The 16230-nt window shown below is 30.3% G+C and overlaps 1 pseudogene; it reads right to left on the bottom strand.

The window, feature by feature from the left end:
• Positions 1–15302: 15302 nt before the first annotated feature.
• LOC119616230 lies at positions 15303–16012 on the bottom strand (annotated as a pseudogene).
• Between the last annotated feature and the right edge of the window lie 218 nt (positions 16013–16230).

Below are 16230 nucleotides of genomic sequence, written 5' to 3' on the forward strand. Positions count from 1 at the left end.
CAAGTAGACTCGGAGTCCCACAGGAGTCGCGATTTATATAGAATTACTAAACAGCTAGGTAGGAAGGTGCTCGCCTCTACAAAACCATTAGTGAACAGCAATGGTGAATTAAAAACATCGAAATCAGGACAACTAGATGTTTGAGTGGAACACTATTCAAAAACGTTAAACACAGCAATGATACCAAGCACATCTACATGCCACCGTCCCCAACACATGATATATGTATCTCCAGACCCTACCGTAACTGCACAGATTATACGCCCCATCATAGATGACTTTTGGAACACCAACAATCAATATCCCAAAGATATTGTAAAAACTGGAAAAATATATCTCTCCTTAGTATGATTAATAAGGTAATTGCTAACATACACAGAAAAAATTATCGGTAGTTTATTTTCAATTAACATGTTTTCCTCTTTCTTTAACTTTTATTTAAACAATTTTTTAATTGTCATAATTATCACATTGTTTTGATCCTAAGTATACAAATTTGATTAAATTTTTAATAGAATCAATTAATTTTTTAATTGGCTGAAAAAATTTTTCCAGGCTACTTTTTTATTTTGTTTTTTGATATTTTAGTTATATAATTTCATTATTTATAATGAAAATAATGTTTATAATTCTCAAATAGTCAATAATATTTAAGGCATAAGAAGTTGAAGTTTCATAAATATATAAAAATTCACAAATCACTTTATTTGTTCAAATGTCACAATAAAGAGATATTTTTGAGAGTGCTTAACGCATTGTTAAAGGTAAAGTAACCCTTTAACGTTGTAAGCATTCAATTAATTCTTTGATTGTTTCAATCATCGACTTAGTAAAAAAAAAATATTTAATTTATCCAATTAATGAATTTAATAGTTTTAAATTTTGAATTTATTTACTGATGTTAATTGTTTTGATTATTTCTTTAATTGGAAAAAAAATATTTTTTTACAAATTTCATAATTGATATCATCATTTTGTTGATAGGTGCAAAACTTGCTTGATACAATTAATTTGATAATTAAAACACATTTTCAGTTTTTTCTGTGTACTGAACACTCGCCTGGCAGACGCTCCCTCGCAAGACATTCGAAACGAACAAGCTGGTTTCCGCCCCAACAAATCAGGTATTGACCATATCAACAGTCTGCGGATAATCACAGAACACCATTATACCTTGTGTTCATGGACTTTGAAAAGGCGAAAGTAGCATCAATGCCAATAGGCATTACATGGTCTCGAGGACGTAGACTATGCAGATAACATAATTTTGATGACATGCTGTCGAAACTGAAACTAGAAAGCGAAGCAGCACTATGTGGTCTCAGGATAAACATTCTTAAAATCAATGCGGTTAATATGAAAAATTTTACATTATAACAACAACATCTATATATGTATATATAAATCAATGTATGTTTGTTTGTTTGTACCTTATATAAGGCTAAACCACTGAAGCGATCTTCCTGAATTTTTCAGTGTATGTTCCCCTATATCTGGAAGGAACTATAGGCTACTTTTTATTTTGAAATTCCAAGTGGGAGGGGTGCCACGCCCACTTCTTCAAAAGTCGAATATCTCGGAACATGATACAACTAGAGTCCTCAAATTTTTTATGGACAATTTTGACATCCATATGATTATTTGGTGGAAAAATTGGAGGACTAGTAATAGGAGGCGTAGCACCCCCATCTATTTATATAAAAATGAATGTGTGTTTGTTTGGACTTTATAGACAGCTAAAAGGCTGAACCGATTTTTCTGAAATTTTCACAGTCTCTTTCTGTATGTTTCAAAGGAACTATAGGCTACTTTTTACTTCAAGATTTTAAGTGGACGACGTGGCACGCCCACTTAAAAAATAATTTTTAAAAGTCGCATATCTCAGAAACTACATAAGCTACAGTCCTCAAATTTTGTATGCAACTTTGACATCCATATGAACACATGAGAATAAAATGGACAGCCTAGCTACAATGGGCGTGGAATCTCCCATATAAAGAAAATCATAGTCCTCATTTTTACTTTTAGGCAGTCTTGGTACCTCCCATATGAATTAAGTACAAAAATTTGTTCATCTGGATAGCTATTAGAGCTAGAATCCTCAATTTTGCACGAAGAACACAGAAAAAATTATCAGTAGTTTATTTTCAATTAACATGTTTTTCTCTTTCTTTAATTTTAATTTAAGCAATTTTTTATTTGTCTTAATTATCTCGTTGTTTAAAACCTAAGTTTACAAATTTGATTAAATTTTTAATTGATTCAATTAGTTTTTTAATTGATTGAAAAAAATTGTGTGGCCAACTTTTCTGTTTTAGTTTTTTTTAAATATTTTATTTTGATTTCTTATACTAACAATGTTTATAATTCTTAAATAGTCAATACGATTTTAGGCATATAATATTCAAGTTTCCTGACAATTTATAAAACACTTTATATGTTCAAATTTGATAATAAAGTGATATATTTTGTAAATGCTCAACGCATTGTTAAAGATCAAGCATTCCTTTAACATTGTGAGTAATCAATTAATAATTTGATTGTTTTAATCATCAACTTAATTGGTTTTTAATACATTTTCTACCAAACAAACTAATTCATTTGATTAATAAATTAATAAAAATTTGATTTTATTTTTATTAAATATTTAATTTATACAATTAAATTAATCAATTTAAATTTCAAAAATCGTAAAGCAAGTTTTTTATACCCTCCACCACCATCAGTGGTGATAGAGGGTATATAAAGGTTTATCATTCCGTGTGTAACACCAAGAAATATTCATCTGAGACCCAACAAAGTATATATATTCCGGGTCCTTATGAAATTCTGAGTCGATTTAGATATGTCCGTCTGTCTGTCTGCGTAAAACACGCTCACGTAAAAACGATGCTAAATAAATTAATGAAATTGGGCAAAAAGATTCACTATTCACAGAAAAAATTATCGGTAGTTTATTTTCAATTAACATGTTTTCCTCTTTCTTTAACTTTTATTTAAACAATTTTTTAATTGTCATAATTATCACATTGTTTTGATCCTAAGTATACAAATTTGATTAAATTTTTAATTGAATCAATTAATTTTTTAATTGGCTGAAAAAAATTTTCCAGGCTACTTTTTTATTTTGTTTTTTGATATTTTAGTTATATAATTTCATTATTTATAATGGAAATAATGTTTATAATTCTCAAATAGTCAATAATATTTAAGGCATAAGAAGTTGAAGTTTCATAAATATATAAAAATTTACAAATCACTTTATTTGTTCAAATGTCACAATAAAGAGATATTTTTGAGTGTGCTTAACGCATTGTTAAAGGTAAAGTAACCCTTTAACGTTGTAAGCATTCAATTAATTCTTTGATTGTTTCAATCATCGACTTAATAAAAAAAATATTTAATTTATCCAATTAATGAATTTAATAATTTTAAATTTTGAATTTATTTACTGATGTTAATTGTTTTGATTATTTCTTTAATTGGAGAAAAAAAATTTACAAATTTCATAATTGATATCATCATTTTGTTGATAGGTGCAAAACTTGCTTGATACAATTAATTTGATAATTAAAACACATTTTCAGTTTTTTCTGTGTTGTCCTAGACAGCTTGGTACTGAAAATGAGCAAAATCGGTTTACACCGGAAATAGTTATGAATCAAAATTTAAAAAACTCCGAAAAAATTAAGATTTTTTAACACATTCTAATACAATTTTCACAAAAACTATGCGATATAATTTCATAAAAATCAGCACACATTGTTTCCATATGAAAGCTTGATTCCTGTTAAAAATGGGCGGAATCGGTCCACATTTTCATATACCTTCCATACAAATGTACATATTCCCGGAAAATGCATTAATTGTTAATAACTTCCGGTAGAATGACAATATCTTTACAAACTTTTACAAGTAAAAGTTTTAATATCCAACATTTTGATAGTGGCAAACAAATATTAATAAAATTTTCCTAAACATGTACATATTTCAATATATTTTGAATATTTTTTATTTTATATCGACAGGGGTGGCAAAGCACGCCGGGTTTTAGCTAGTACATATATAAAACGCCCATTATTTCTGTTATAATAACTATAAACGGAGGCTCTAAAGAGGATATAAAAAGGCGCATATCAACTCAACCATGTTTGGAATTCGCAATATATATCAAGACTAAATTGAATATATTCAACAGCTGTGTGAAATCAGATGTATTGTACTGATGTGAATCATGGAATTCTGCTCGGTGTAATCTCAAAGTAATTTAAGTCTTCATTAACCGTTGCTTACGCTGACAGAAGAACACAATCCGACATTACTAGAAACGCAATAGGCTGGAATCCACAGGGTAGCAGTAGAAGAGGCCGACCAAGTCACACATGACGTGGACATACAGTAGTTTTCGTTTATGGTCATCACTGTTATAGTCACATTAGTTATATTGTCAATTTTATTAGATTTAAATGTCTCTGTCGAACAGAATCATATAAAAAGATTACTTTATAGTCTACATATGATATAAGCACTTTTCAAATACATATGTATATGCCATTTACCCGTGACTATTAAAAGTCATGTTATATGAAAAAACTTCACGATATTGTCACACACGAAATTTTTATCTAAAGTTATCAAAATTGCAAACCACCACTACGACAAAAAATGTATCGTAAATTAACTAGTTACGATCCAAATGAAGAAGGTTTTCTTGAAGAAGATTAAAGAAATTTTAAATGCAATATATATTTTGCGACATTTTTGCTTAGAGCAAGACCTTCATATGTTATCAAAAATTCATAACATTTCTTTGCTTGATATATGAAAAAATTTTATAAAACCTTAAAAAAGAACTTACTGATCTTATTATGAATTAAAGTTTAATTTTTGGTGGGAACATGTTAACCAAAGATATGGTTCTCCAATAAAAAAACGGGGCCACTCTAATATACATAAGTAATTTCATTGAGATTTTACATAAACAAATAAATTACATGAGGTATCTATCTAACAGTTATACATATATTTTTCAATAATCCATTCCAAATGCCCATTTATCTACGATTGAGTTGCACATGTACATACATATGACTCGACAAATTGTATTCAGACATAAAAAATTGGGTTTTTACAAAGAATGCAGAAAAACCTTCTATAAACATAACTACAGGTGATTGTACTTAAAGGTTCGTACAGTACTAGTAAAGTTGGAGATTAAAATAAATACCTACACTTTATAATAATGAATTTCTGCTTAATAATTCATTTCTTTAGTTTTTAGTCATTTCCTTCTAATTTGTTATTAACATTTGAAATAAAAAAATCGTTACTAGTTTATTACTGTGATTTTGGGAATTTTTATATTTCCATTATTTTTTTCCCATTAATGTTTTTGTTACTATTTCCCAAAAAGCCTATTTAAGAATAGTTATAAAAAATGAATTAAATAGTATTACAAGCAAAATAATAAAACAATACTCTCGCTTAAAATGATTGTGAAGGTCGTGTACGCCAGAAAATCAAAACATCAAATAGGTACAACCTTTGGTACGCGTGAGTTTATAGCAACAATTGAAATACACGTAAAAAATGTTTGACAATACACCGAACATTGCTGAAAGTGAACCTTTACACAAGTTAAACTAAAAAAATTAAGTTGGTTATTCCAGAAACTAACATTACAACCGGTTAACTGACCGCTAAAATTAATAAATATATTTATGTATGTACAATGAAATTATGCCTATTAATGGACTACTGTAAGTACAAAAAGGGATTTAATGTTATTGACACTCTGCCAAGCGAATGAAATAAAAGTAAAACTTAAATTGAAAGAAAAAGAGCTAAAAGAAAATGAAATTTGACATAAATATGACTAATATACAAAGGCACGACTCTGTGTGTACGTGCTGACTGGTTTACGGGGTGAAGCAGTGTTAACAATTATTTTCATTCACTGTACAAATCCGATTTTGTTTGAGTTTTTTCATAACATTTTTCTCGTTTCTAAAAAATGTGTATGTATGTACATATGATAGTAGCGATAAAATTTAAATTTATTTAAAATTATTCAAAGAATCGATCGATGTGCCGTTTAAGATTTAACTGATGTGCTCAATTTTCTCTAAAAATTTATATTAACGAGTTTTAAAATTTTTATAAAATATGAAAACAGAGAGAGAGAGAGTAGATTCAAATTTTAACAAAAAACGGCTTAAATCAGATATGAATCCGAAACTAATGATTCGATGGCAAATGTTGTAATATAATTTTAGAGGTCTTTTAATTGCAATTAGAATATCGTTGTATTAATTTTTGTACAAAATGTTTGCCATAGTAAACATTTTTAAACCTATTTATACACGGTTGTCAGATGTAACAATGTTGTCAGAAAATTTTTCAGAAAATGTCTAACAACTTATAATTTTTGTCGTGCAAAGTTGTCAGAGAAATCATTGTAGTACATTGAAAAACAGTAATATTGTCAGACATCTGACAAACTTGTAAACACTTTACTACCAGATCATTGTAAGATAATTGTCAGATAAATTCTGTGAGCTAAAAGAAACATATGCAGCTAAAATATGATCTGGCGACTTTACCATATAACAATCTGACAACACACAGTGTCAGATTTTGCAATTTTAGGGGTACTAACCCAGCAAAAAATCTGAAATTTTTGGTAATAGCCAGTAATTATTTCATACATTACTTTGTAATGAGTATTCATTATCATCCACATTATTTCATTTAGCTGAATAGGTTATTACTGGTAAACAATTTGGATTTGTTATGGCTCAATTGTCTAGGTTGTTCATTTAACGAACAGGGGGTTCGTGGTTCGAACCCTGCTGGATACTGTTTATTTTTTTCAAAATAACATTCAATTATATATTTTTGTAAAAAGTCGTTCTCAAAATTACAAAAAGCAACATGTTAATGGAGCATCGAGTAAGCGGCTGGAGTGAGAAACATAGAAAACAACTGAATGCCTGGGTTCAAATCCCGGCCGAGGAGTTTTTTTATTTTTTGTTTTCTACATACAAAGTCGGCCCAAAATAACTAGCTATCACATAACATATTTGTAGGTTTATTTGTAACTAGTTATTTCGCAAAGTTTTTGTAATCAAATTAGTAACCATTTATTTTTTGTTTAAGGTAGGTACATATTATTTGAATCTCGTCGAACAAAAATAATTAGTTATTCACCCCAAAAGTAATTAGTTTCCACGTGATTACAATATTACTTTATAGATTACTAGGTAATGAAAATTTTTGGTGGGAAGCTCTGAATTCTGAAATTATTAAACATAATGATATTAAAACGTCAATAGGCCATATTACTTTTTTATCTTGGACCAGAAACAAAAAGGGGGAAAACGGGTAAAGTAAGTACTTTCTTATATAATGTTCTAACGTGGAAATATTTGAGTTTTATCTCTCAAAACTTTTAAATATATGTATTAGTAAAGTATTTTTGTGACTGCCTACCTTTCAGGGTGTAAAAACGGGCAAAATAGGGCATTCTACATTCATTTCTAAAAAAAGATATTTATAGAGTCAAAATTTTAAATTTAATGCTTTTCGTCACAACCCTTAATTGCACACATATTGAGGACAATATCGCTAAAGGGATTATAAACAAAATTTTTTGTATATGCCACAATGTGCTTATAAAGAAAATCTTATATATTAAACAAGCAAGAGTGTTATATTCGTCCATGCCGAATCTTGTATACCCACCATTAAATCATTGCCGAAAAGGAAACCGATAATGGGAGTAGGATCAGTTATCGACCGATCCTAATCAAATTCAGTTGAGAAATTTCAGTCCCTATAAAACTACTGTAATTTGTACGAAATTTTGAGGCATTATTGAGCATTAAAGTCATTTTCTGAAGTGGACCTTATTAGACCGATCTTCAATAACTTTTGTACATACATTATGTCTGGTAAATAAGTTGTTTATTTCGAATTTCATCGCCTAAGTCGTATTTTTAAGTAACTTATGAGAGTTAAAGCAATTTTCCAAAGTGGTCCTTAAATGGTGGGTAGGATTAATTATCGATCCATCTTCATCAAAATCGGTAGAAAGATTTCAGCTCCCATAAAGCTTGTTCATGTCCAATTTCATCGCTGTACTCGCTATTTTGTGGCACTAATGAGCTTCAAAATCATTTTCTGACCGATCCTCATAAAATTTGATAGAGAGTTTTGTGAATGTCGAACGTCACCGCTGTTCTCGTATTTTTGAGCCAGTCATGAGCGTTAAAGTCATTTTCTAAAGGCGACCTTATATCGGTAGAGATTTTGGCTCGCAAGAAACTTACTTATGTCAAATTTCATCGCTATACTTGTTTTTTTTTTAGACAATAATGAGCGTTAAAGTAATTTTCTGAAGGGCACCATATATGGGGGTAGGGTCAGTTATGGAACAATCCTCATAGAATTTAGGAGATAAATTTTGTCTCGCATAAGACTTATTCATGTCGGATTTCATCGCTATAGTGGTATTTTTAAAACAGTAATGCCCGCTTAAGCTGTTTTTCGGGTGTTCACTTGTATGGGGGCTATCCGAAAACGTGGTCCATTTTCAATACCAAACCTTACCTGTAAGGAATATTTGTGCAATCTTTCAACCCTCTACCTCTTTCCGTTCGGCCTTCCGTTTGGATATTCCAACACCACAATGACCCTAAACACACATCTAGGGTTGTAACCGAGTGGTTACAATCCAAAGAGGTACGTGTTTTGAAGTGGCCCGCCCAATCGCCAGATCTCAATCCCATAGAAAATCTATTGGAAATTGTAGATCGTAAAATAAGGACCCAAAATTACACCAGAAAGGAAGTTTTTGGAGGCGGTTATAAGGGAAGGGCAAAATATTTCTAAGGAGATCATTGACTCTTTAATTAGCAGTAATAAAAAAATAAGGGATACCCAACTAAATATTGAATTATTGCAAAATCCAGACCATGCTTTTTTTAATAATACCTAAGTTTCCATTGTTTTGTCAATGCCGTAATAGTGAACACTTTTAATTTTGTTTTCTCTATTAAGAATTTAATTAACTAATTATGTAACTTGTTTTTTGTTAATTTAAATAAATAAAGGAATACAAAGGAAATACTACAAAAGAAATAACAAAATTTAAAATATTATTTAAATGTTGGACCACTTATGGAATGTTTGAAAAAGTTTCCAATGTTTTGTCGCCCACTGTATGAATAATTGACATAAACAACTGGTTAATTACTACGCCACTGTTTTGAAACAATTTACGTATTGGTGATTGAATGAATTGTAAGTCATAAAGCCGTTTGTTTAATTATTTGTATAAAGTGCGTGTACATGTCAATTTTATTATATCCATGCATTACTAAAAATAAACAAGTATGGCTGACCCTACACCGAGTATGTTAAAAATAGATTATGTTTTTAATAATAAATAATTTTTTTTTACCTTAATTCCAAAATATTTTGTACAAGAGTGTACAAGAGTACGGGGGTAAGGGTAATGGGCATATCCTTATAAATTCTGGTAGAAAAATTTACGTCATCGTGTTATTAGTGTTTGTATGTAAGTGAATTTTGACCTTAGAGTCAAGCCCTTGTATCTCTACAAAAATCGACAAAACACAGTTTTATATAAGTCTAAATAGATACTGCTGATTTTCATAATGATCGGGCCTCATTCGACCCTAGCCCTCATACAAAGTCCCCTTTAGAAAATGACTTGAAGATCAATATTCACTTATCCATGGCCCTATATAACGCCTCTTTTAGAAAATCTCTTTTATGTCAACTAATTGTTCAAATATTTTTGAATTAAGGTAAAAAACAATTTAAATGCTTTATTACTATAAATCGGCTATGACCGACTATACATTCCCACTCGTTTTCAAATAAATATACATACATCTTTGCATACATATCTGCCCCGTATAAAAACTTTTTTTCGCTTTGAAATATTCAATGTGTATTAAAAATTTTCTTTTTAATTAGGTATAACTTTGTTACAGGTGCAAACATTTTTACACCCACTTTTATCATGTCAAACATTATCTACCGAACAACTTAAGTGTAGGGTATTAAAAACATGCGTAGCTGCTTACTGATATTATGGCGTATTTTGGGAGTGTTATGTTTTTGGAAAGTCTACGCTGGATGTGTTGTAGCCGCCGTTGATTTTTTTCTTAGCAACAAATGGAAATTAATACAACGGTAATTACCAACAACAAAATTACATTATTATGATCGTCTGTACATACATACGAATATTGAAAACAGCATTAAAATAAAGGTTGACTTTGACCTTAACACTCAGTTGCCAAAAATAGAGAACAGCACGTAAAACAACAGAAATAAGCGGGCAATCGAATATGTACAGCATTTAAGTTTAAATGTGGATGTGATCTATACAGAGCTTTAAATATATAGAAACATAAATTACTACCATATAAACTTAAGTAGAGATCTGTACCGAATCTTATATCCGGGTTTTTAAGTCCAATAGAACTTGATTCTTTATCAGTATAAACTAGTTATTTCAAGTGCACTCACAGGAAATCTAGAGTTATCAAAACGTATGGCTTTATAGGGCCATATAAAATAATACGAAATCATGATATCGGTTTGCAAACCGTAATAAACCCACTTAGTCAAAAATTATCCTCTTTACTAAACATCATTTTGCAATAAAGCATTGATTGGTGATTTTTAAATTTGAAAAATTTGGTTGCGTTGTTCAAGTTATCCATGATTATTTTCCAGAGAATACTGACAGTTAACGGCATAGTTTCACCAAATCTCTTGTATGGTTGTAGGGAAATGTATGGTCGTGCATAACCGACTGTACTTCCATAATATTTACTTCTAGATTCCGAAGATCATTGTTTAATATATAATTTTTATAATTTTGTTTTGTAATAACGATAACGATAAAGATTCATATCAGTACTATGCAACCAACTTCTAGAACACCAAAGTATTCGTCCGAAAATATCGAATAATCCAAAAATTAACAGTTAAAGTTCAATGTAAAAATCCACACATACATATGTAAGCCATACTTATGTATGGATGTAAGCAATTCATATGTATTAATAATGAGAGCAATAGTCATTATTTGTCCATTCATTGATTTTTATCGTCCAATGTCTTGAAGGATTTCTTTACTCATTCGCGTACCAGCATGTTGTTCCTGTGTTATTTTCGTTTTCAGCTCGATCGCTTCAATGATTTAAAGCGACTGTAACCTTAAATTTGCACAAAATCAAATGCATTGTTTTTAAGCTGCGGCTGCAGTTTATTTTACTTAAAAATTTCAAGTTTCTTTTTTAAAGTGGCGAAGGGAAATAAAAACAAAATTATATTTTAAATAACACGACGTTTCCTTACGATTGTTTGTATCATCTCTGCTTTATACCGCATCACACAAGCAGTTGCAGAAACCACCTGATTTTGAATAAATTATTTTACTTTTGGTGTCGTTTAAGATTTCAGTTTACAAGAGTGTTCGTTGACTTATGTACAAACATATATATATATATGTATGTTTGGACTATCCTCCAGGTTTGATGCATGCTGATTTTATCAGTATCGTCGTCTTTATAGCCGCAAGATGATTATGTGTGAATACAACTGTTAAGAATTTGAGCTGAAGTGACCTTAACTGGAGCTGATCATTTGTGTATTTTTAGCAAAATGTTGAAATCTTCAAAATAAATCATCATAAACATTAATTTTAATATTTTACGTTTTATGTATCAATTTGTATGTTTTACTCACTCTCATTTAATTCAATTTATACAAAATTTAATTGAATTGTTTTCGCTTAATAATTGTTGGGTAAGAAAATTATTATTGATTATTGTCAGTCAGATATTTTTATAGAAGTTAATTTAGTGAAATTAAAACTGAATTAAAATTGATTATGATGGAAATATATCTTATTACGATTTTCACGAATTCTTTATGGTCTTGCAGTAAATTCACGTCTCCATATCGAGATATTGTATCGATATCGCCTCTGCGCAGATCATAGTTGGGTAAGCATTTGGGTATGCAAATTTTGTTTCTAACTGTGAATTTTCTTTAACTTTACTATTTCAAATCTCCATATCGCTCATTTACTATAAGAATGGCATAATTCAAAAAGTCGTATCGAGAAAAATGGATGTGAATGTTTAATGTTATTCTAATCTTTGTAAATAAATTTTAAACAAATTAAGGGATTTAAAAAATTATATCAGATTCAGAAAGTAGAGGTTTATATATTTCTAAACTTAAATTTAATTTTTATTTATCTAAAACAGTATGTTTTAGTTGTGGCCTCCGGTAGGTTAGTGGTTAGTGTTCTAGTCTGGTAGACCGGAGGTGGTGGGTTCGATTCCCTCCAGAGGCACTGGTTAAGGAGCGCACAACAGGCCCAATAGAGACCTAGGTGTATTTCTTCGGATTTGATGTATATATGTATGTACATTCTCCTTTCAAACTAACTAATTAATTATGTTTTAGTTTTTACGTTTTGTAACCCTCAGTTCAAAAATCAGGAATTTTCTAGTAAAAAAGCGATATGTATTCGAAGCTAATTTTTTATGGAATTTTTTGAGTGGGCCTTATATGAAAATTGTGACCAATAATAGGCTGATTTAAACATTTTTATACCCTCCACCACCATCAGTGGTGATAGAGGGTATATATAACTTTGTCATTCCGTGTGTAACACCAAGAAATATTCATCTGAGACCCAACAAAGTATATATATTCTGGGTCCTTATGAAATTCTGAGTCGATTTAGCTATGTCCGTTTGTCCGTCCGTCCGTCCGTCCGTCTGTCCGTCCGTCCGTCTGTCTGTGTAAAACACGCTCACGTTAAAACGAAGCAATAGAATTTAACCAAATTCACCCAAAATATTCATTATTATCCGGTACAGTTTGGTATTGAAAATGAGCAATATCGGTTCACATCGGAAAAAGTTATGAATCAAAATTTAAAACAACCTCGAAAAAAATAAGCATTTTTTTCACATTCTAATGTAATTTTCTCCAAAACTATGCAAGATAATTCCATGAAAATCACCATACATTCGTTTCTACACAAGATCTTGATCCGTGCAGAAAATTGCCAGAATCGGTCCACAATTTCATATACCTCCCATACAAAAGTACATATTCCCGGAAAATGGGTTTTTCGTTAATAACTTCCATCACAATGTCGATATCTTCACAAAATTTTACAAATTAAAATCTTATGTCAATAGAATTCTTTCAGAGAAAAATTTTCTGGATCGGTCCATAATTGGACATAGCTCCCATACAAGGTCCCCTCCCGAAAATCACTTAAACGCGCATAACTCATTACTAAATTAAGATATCCATATAAAATTTGGTATAAGTATTGCCCATATGCACAGAAATATTACTGTGAAAGTTTTTTCCGATCGGTTCAAAATTGGTCATAGCTCCCATACAAGGTCCCCTCCCGAAAATCACTTAAACGCACATAACTCATTACTAAATTAATATATCCATATAAAATTTGGTATAAGTATTGCCCACATGCATAGAAATATTACTGTGAAAATTTTTTTGGATCGGTTCAAAATTGGTCATAGCTCCCATACAAGGTCCCCTCCCGAAAATCACTTAAACGCGCATAACTCATTACTAAATTAAGATATCCATACAAAATTTGGTATAAGTATTGCCCATATGCATAGAAATATTACTGTGAAAGTTTTTTCCGATCGGTCCATAATTGGTCATAGCTCCCATACAAGGTCCCCTCCCGAAAATCACTTAAACGCGCATAAATCATTACTTAATTAAGATATCCATATAAAATTTGGTACAAGTATTGCACATATACGCGGAAATATTACTGTGAAATTTTTTTGCGATCGGTCCATAATTGGTCATAGCTCCCATACAAGGTCCCCTCCCGAAAATCACTTAAACGCTCATAACTCATTACTAACTATAAAGTTTGGCAGAAGTATTGCTCATATACAGAGAAATATTACTGTGAAATTGTTTTCCTATCGGTCCATAATTGATCATAGCTGCTATACAAGGTGCCTTTCAGAAAACACTTAAAGGCACATAACTCATTAGGAAATAGTGATACCAATAAAATATTTGGCATTAATACTATTTTTGTACACATAAATGTTATTTCAAATTTTTTTCACGATTAGTCCAACCTTGGTCATAGCTCCCATATAAGGTTCCCTCCCGAAAATCACTTAAACACACATAATTCATTACCAAATATTGATATCATACATTTAGCAAAATTATTGCTCTTATATACATAAATTATACTATAAAATTGTTTTACGATCGGTCCATATTTGGTCATAGCTCTCATACTAGGTCCCCTCCAGAAAATCACTTAAATGCACAATATTCATTACCAAATAATGATATAGATACAGAATTTTGAAATTTTGTTTTTATATATAATTCGTCATAGCTCTCATACAAGGTCCTTTTACGAAAATCTCTTAAACGCACATTACTCATTACCAAATAAAGCTACTGATACAAAATTTGCCACAAATATTAGTTTTGTATACAAAAATTCTATTTCAAGATTTCTCACGATCGGCTCATAACATGGGTGCGGTCGGTCCCATACAAGGTTCCCTTCCGAAAATCACTTAAACACACATTACTTATTACTAAATTACGATATATATATATATATATATAAAATTTTACTGAAATATAGGTTTTATGTACAGAAATTTAGCTTAAAGAATTTTTTACGATCGGACTATAATTGGTCATATCTAGGTCCTGCCCCTGAAAGCACTTTAACCGTATTTAACTAGTTGCATTATCAATTTGTGTAGATTATATATATGTATTTTAAAAATTCTTTAATTTTCACACACATGCATACATGCAAATTACTAAATATCGCTAAGCGCTATAAAAATATAAAGAAAATTGCGTTTGTAATGTTCAATAAATCTTGGAATTGTAATAGATTTAAGCTGTTTAAATCTTGGGATTTTTCAATTTAAGACGTGAGATAACTTATTTCTACAAATATTTGACCAATTAGAAAAGTCTTAATATAAAAGTAGCTGGTGGAGGGTATTTAAGATTCGGCTCAGCCGAATTTAGCACTCTAACTTGTTTAGATTTGTTTTAGGGTAGATAAAAGTTATTTACATATGAAAATTGTCAAGTTTTGATTATAATTGCTAATGGTGGTTTGGTGAAATAATGTACCAACGAGTGATATTAAAGTCAACGGTCCCCATAAATATCAATTATCAGTTCATAAATTAAGAAATTTTTCAAATATGCAACAATTTATTCTTAAAATTTAACAATACAAAATAATAACAATCCTTAATTAAATGGCATTTAATGATGTTGGTGATAAGCTACTGGAACTGGATATTGTTTGACAACAGTTTTGGTGGAACTGGTGCAACATAATGAACAGGAGCAGCTACTTGTTTCACGACAGTCTTAACGTGTTGATCTAAAGGAATACGATTGACAACAGCATTAAAACCACTGTGAGGATCAACGGAGTATTGGACTACACGTCTAAAACCATCAGCATCGATTAGAGAATATTCACCATGAACAATATCACCATCACGTTCTTCTTGGTGGCTGTGATTATCACCAGTATGTTCATCGTTAATTTCGTAGGCGAATTTGTATTGACGATGTGGATCGTATTGATCATCATGATGTTTGGCCAAAATGGGTTGTGGGTGAGCATAAGCTACAGGCTCAAATGATTTGACTACAGCGGTTGGTTGGGGAGCTGGATGATAAACTTGAGCTACGGATACAACACCAGCACTGGCGACAGCAATAAAAGCAAAAACCGCAACAAACTATTTGAAAAAAAAATTCTCATTAAATTTATAATTCCAACAAGTTTAAATCCTTTTATTACCTTCAATGCCATTTTGCGTATTTAAATTTGGATTGGAGAAGTTGTTATGAAATGTTTTATGTTTTGAATTTGTATGATTAATATTTAAATTTGATTTGATATTTATAGTAAATTATCAAAATTTTTAATTATGTACAATAATGTATCAGAAATATCATGTTACATATTTGCATACATATATAGTTATTTCTATTTTGATTTTTGCACCTATTATTTCAACCAAAAAACAATTATATTCGAATTAAATTACTTTCAAATATTTGCATATCTTTCGTTTGGTTTTTTGTCACTTTCAT

The sequence above is a fragment of the Lucilia sericata genome, unplaced genomic scaffold (assembly GCF_015586225.1).
Source record: "Lucilia sericata isolate MDLA Ls3-8-SP2 unplaced genomic scaffold, ASM1558622v1 Contig000062F_arrow, whole genome shotgun sequence".
In the NCBI taxonomy this organism is placed as follows: domain Eukaryota; kingdom Metazoa; phylum Arthropoda; class Insecta; order Diptera; family Calliphoridae; genus Lucilia; species Lucilia sericata.